This window comes from Symphalangus syndactylus, chromosome 12, assembly GCF_028878055.3.
Source record: "Symphalangus syndactylus isolate Jambi chromosome 12, NHGRI_mSymSyn1-v2.1_pri, whole genome shotgun sequence".
In the NCBI taxonomy this organism is placed as follows: domain Eukaryota; kingdom Metazoa; phylum Chordata; class Mammalia; order Primates; family Hylobatidae; genus Symphalangus; species Symphalangus syndactylus.
In genome coordinates, this window is record NC_072441.2 from 144489704 (window position 1) to 144494898 (window position 5195).

Consider the following 5195-nt stretch of genomic DNA (forward strand, 5'->3'; position numbering starts at 1 on the left):
TTTATTCATATTTATCAGTAAAAAAAAAAGACCATTAATACAGTGAAAAAATAATGTGTTCAGTGTAAATAAGCAGCATAGTAGCATCATCAAAATAATACCTGGAGATGCTGAAAAAACTGTGTTGTATGTCTGTGTTTTGACTGCGACCTGTCACGTGAGGTCAGGTGTGGATTTTTGTCTTTTTTCTTTTTTTTTCTTTCAGAGACAAGGTTGCTCTGTCACTCAGGCTGGAGTGCAGTGACACCGTCATACCTGGCTGTAGCCTTGAACTCCTGGACTCATGCAATCCTTCCACCTCAACCACAGTGGCACAATCATAGCTGGCTGCAGCCTCGAACTCCTGGGCTCAAGCAATCTTTCCACCTCAACCTCCCAAGTAGCTGGGACTACTGGAGTGCACCATCATGCCTGGCTAATTTTATTAGTAGTAGAGACCAAGTCTCACTAGATTGTCCAGGCTTGTCTCAAACTCCTGGCCTCAGGCAATTCTCCCACCTCAGCCTCCCAAAGCGCTGGGATTACAGGTGAGAGCCACCACACCACCTGTTAGTGTGGAATTTTCTTTCTTTCTTTCTTTCTTTTTTTTTTTTGATACGGAGTCTCGCTCTGTAGCCCAGGCTGGAGTGCAGTGGCACAATCTTGGCTCACTACAACCTCCGCCTCCCAGGTCCTGGTTCAAGCAATTCTCCTGCCTCAGCCTCCTGAGTAGCTGGGATTACAGGCATGTGCCACCATGCCCAGCTAAGTTTTGTATTTTAGTAGAGACAGGGTTTCGCCATGTTGGCCAGGCTCATCTCGAACTCCTGACTTCAGGTGATCCGCCCGCCTCGGCCTCCCAAAGTGTTACAGGCATGAGCCACCACACCTGGCCTACTTATTCCTTATATCTAGATTACCCAACGCAGCCCTGGCTCCTATCACTTCCAAGGCCTGTGGTTGTACAACTGAATCCTCTCAGCGAGTTTTGTTTTTGCTTGATGTAGCTAGAGTCTGTTTCTATTGCTTGTATCCAAAGAATATGTACTAGTTTCCTATGGCTGCTAGTTTCCAATCACCACAAACTTGGTGGTCTATAACAATGGAAATTTATTACCTTAAAGTTTTGGAGGTCAGAAGTTCAAAATAGGTCGTATGTGGCTAAAATCAAAATATCTTCAGGGTCGTGTTCCTGTGGGGGCTCTAGGGGAGAACCCATTTCCTTGCCTTTTCTGACTTCAGAGGCTATCAGCATTCTGCAACTGAAAAGCAGGTTAGTTGCTCACAACATTCAGAGTCCAGTTAAAAAGAGCAAGATCTGGGACAAAAAAATGAATTTATTTTGAAGCTAGCTTGGGGAAGGGGCACAAAGCATCCTGCCTTAAATGTGCCACTTCCCTTTTGGAGCAGAAAGCGGGCCTTTTATAAGGTGGTGCGAGGAAGTGAGCAGGCGGAGGGGGTCTCCGTTAGCTCTGGTGGCTTATCTGCTGGGCAGTTGAGTTAGTGCCTTCCTGGGCAGAAGTCAGTTATAAAAGTGGCCAAGTGGACATGCTTTCCACATTCCCTCTTGGTGGGTATGAGTTCGAAGCAATCCCCCAGGGGGTAGAAGTTCCAAGGTGAAAGTTCCCTAGCGGGCATGCTTTGCTCTGTTAACTTTCCAAGAATTAGATGAACTTGCCTTGAAGGGAGTGTCTGGTGAAGAAGCTGGTAAAATTTCTTCTTTAGAAATTCAAAGAAATTTGAATTTCTAGAGGATTAAATCAGAAGTGGGAGCAGGAAGAAAGGAGAAGAGAAAATGAATTTTAAAAGGAATTGGCCGGACACGGTGGCTCACTCCTGTAATCCCAGCACTTTGGGAGGCCCGAGACGGGCGGATCACCGGAGGTCAGGAATTTGAGACCAGCCTGGCCAACATGGTGAAACCCCATCTCTACTGAAAATACAAGAAGTTAGCCGGGCGCGGTGGTAGGGGCGCCTGTAATCCCAGCTATTCAGGAGGCTGAGGCAGGAGAATCTCTTGAACCCAGGAGGCGGAGGTTGCGGTGAGCAGAGATTGCACCACTGCACTCCAGCCTGGGTGACAGAGTGCGGCTCTGTCTCAAAAAAAAAAAAAAAGACTTGTGATTCATTACACTTCAAAGTGTATTGACTAGATCTTACACTTTGTGTCTTTTTTTTTTTTTTTGAGATGGAGTCTCACTTTGTCACCTAGGCTGGAGTGCAGTGGCGCCATCTCGGCTCACTGCAAGCTCCGCCTCCCGGGTTCACGCCATTCTCCTGCCTCAGCCTCTCCGAGTAGCTGGGACTACAGGCACCCACCACTGCGCCCGGCTAACTTCTTGTATTTTTAGTAGAGACGGGGTTTCACCGTGTTAACCAGGATGGTCTCGATCTCCTGACCTCGTGATCCGCCCACCTGGGCCTCCCAAAGTGCTGGGATTACAGGCGTGAGCCACCACGCCCAGCCTACTTTGTGTCTTTACTTTCCCTCCTGGGGGCCCCAAGTCTTGTCAGAATCACTATAGGGATTGGTGGTAGAAAGGGAAGGCTGCTCCTACTCCCCTTGCCTGGTCCCTGTGCGTAGAAAATTTCAATAAACTCTGGTCTTATTGGACTGAAGTGAATTTTGGCCACAGAGAGGCTTCCTGCAGCTTGTTTTCCCATCCCTCTCCCCATAAGCCCTGTAATCTCTAGGGCACCTGCTTGTCATCCTCAGTTGTTTTTGTTTTTGTTTTCAGAGTCTTGCTCTGTCACCCAGCCTGAAGTGTAGTGGTGCCATCTTAGCTCACTGCAACCTCCGCCTCCTGGGTTCAAGTGATACTCCTGCCTCAGCCTCCCTGATAGCTGGGATTACAGGCATGCACCACCACACTGGGCTAATTTTTTTGTAATTTTAGTAGAGACGGGGTTTCACCATGTTGGCCAGGCTGGTCTCGAACTCCTGACTTCAGGTGATCTGCCCCCCTCAGGCTCCCAAAGTGCTGGGATTACAGGCGTGAGTCACTGGACCCAGCCCATCCTCAGTCTTAATTGTGAGTCTGCTACTGTGTGACTTTGGTCACTACGTATCTTCAGGCCTCAGCTTCCATTCTGAAAAATAGACATAACAATCCTTTCTTCCTTCAATGTCATTGGGAGTATCCAACAAGATTAAGCAGGTACACTGTAAAAGTCCAGCGTGGCGATGAGAAATGAATGTTAACTTTTTTTTTTTTTTTTTTTTTGAGACGGAGTCTCGCTCTTTTCGCCCAGGCCAGACTGCAGTGGCACTATCTCGGCTCACTGCAAGCTCTGCCTCCTGGGTTCACACCATGAATGTTAACTTCTGTGTGGTAAGGAAGAGACCACAGCTGGGCCAGGCACAGTGGCTCACGCCTGTAATCCCAGCACTTTGGGAGGCTCAGGGGGGCGGATCACAAGGTCAGGAGATCAAGACCATCCTGACTAACACGGTGAAACCCCGTATCTACTAAAAATACAAAAAAAAAAAAAAAAAAAAAAATTAGCCGGGTGTGGTGGCAGGTGCCTGTAGTCCCAGCTACTCAGGAGGCTGAGGCAGGAGAATGGCGTGAACCCGGGAGGTGGAGCTTGCAGTGAGCCGAGATCGCGCCACTGCACTCCAGCCTGGGCAACAGAGCGAGACCATGTCTCAAAAAAAAAAAAAAAAAAAAAAAAGAAGAGACCACAGCTGAAGGGATAGCAAATTCATCATCAAAATGTAGAAAATGAGTTGCTAGGAGCCTGTGGGGAAACATAATCATTTCATTACACACTCTTAACTAAAGGTCCAAAGAGGCCCTTGGGACTGGATGAAACTTTCACACACCAAAAAGCTGTAGAAATTATTTCTCTATCCAAGAGGGTCATCTCTTTTGAGAAAAACTATCTTTTCCTGACCTTAAAAGGTTAACATTTTTCTTATTGTAAAGGTAAAACTTGTTTTAAACTTATTGTTTTTAAACTTATTAAGAATTTACTATAGAACTTTAAAAAATATATTAAAATGTACAAAGGAGAGGTGCTCCTCTAATCACACTACACAGCGGTCTACACTTGTAACAAACAAAATCGGGATTTTTTGTGAGGGGTAGTGGGACGGAGTTTCACTCTTGTTGCCCAGGCTGGAGTGTAATGGCTCAGTCTCGGCTCACTGCAACCTCCGCCTCCTGGGTTCAAGCAGTTCTCCTGCCTCAGCCTCCCAAGTAGCTGGGATTACAGGCATATGCCACCACTCCCAGCTAATTTTGTATTTTCAGTAGAAATGGGGTTTCATCATGTTGGTCAGGCTGGTCTCGAACTTCTGACCTCAGGTGATCCACTCGCCATGGTCTCCCAAAGTGCGGGGATTACAGGCGTGAGCCACCGCGTCCGGCCAAAATTCGGATTTTGTTGTAACTGCAATTTTGTATCTTGCTTGGCTAACATTTCCCCGCATGATTAAATTATCTTATACAACAGGGATATTCCAGGATACAAATTTGTTGCAATTTATTTAACCAATCTCTTATTGTTGGACATTTGGAGTATTGCCTTTATTTTATGGTTTGTCTTTTGGGCTAAGTGTTGCAATTAACATCTTTGTTACACGAATCTTTACTCATATTCTTGATTTTATCCATTGAATTCTTGGAAGTGGAATTGCTGGACCAAAGAGTATTTGAGGGGCCGGGCGCGGTGGCTCACGCCTGTAATCCCAGCACTTTGGGAGGCCGAGGCGGGTGGATCACGAGGTCAGGAGATCGAGACCATCCTGGCTAACACGGTGAAACCCCCGTCTCTACTAAAAATACAAAAAATTAGCCGGGCGCGGTGGCGGGCGCCTGTAATCCCAGCTACTCGGAGAGGCTGAGGCAGGAGAATGGCGTGAACCCGGGAGGCGGAGCTTGCAGTGAGCCGAGATGGCGCCACTGCACTCCAGTCTGGGCGACAGAGCGAAACTCCGTCTCAAAAAAAAAAAAAAAAAAGTATTTGAAACATATTGCCAATTTGTCTTCTAACAGTGATTTTACCCATTTAAACTCCCACGCTCAATTTAATAGGATTTCAATGTTGTTGCTGGTGTCAACTGTCAAATGCCGAAGTATACCTTCCCGCCTGACCTCCTGTCCTGCTTCGCGTTTTCCCGCCCACTCTGCACACCCGCCCCCCTTAGTCCATGCTAGCCCGCCCCTTCCTTATCCCGCACCAATTCTGTCCAATCAAAAGCAAACTTCCTC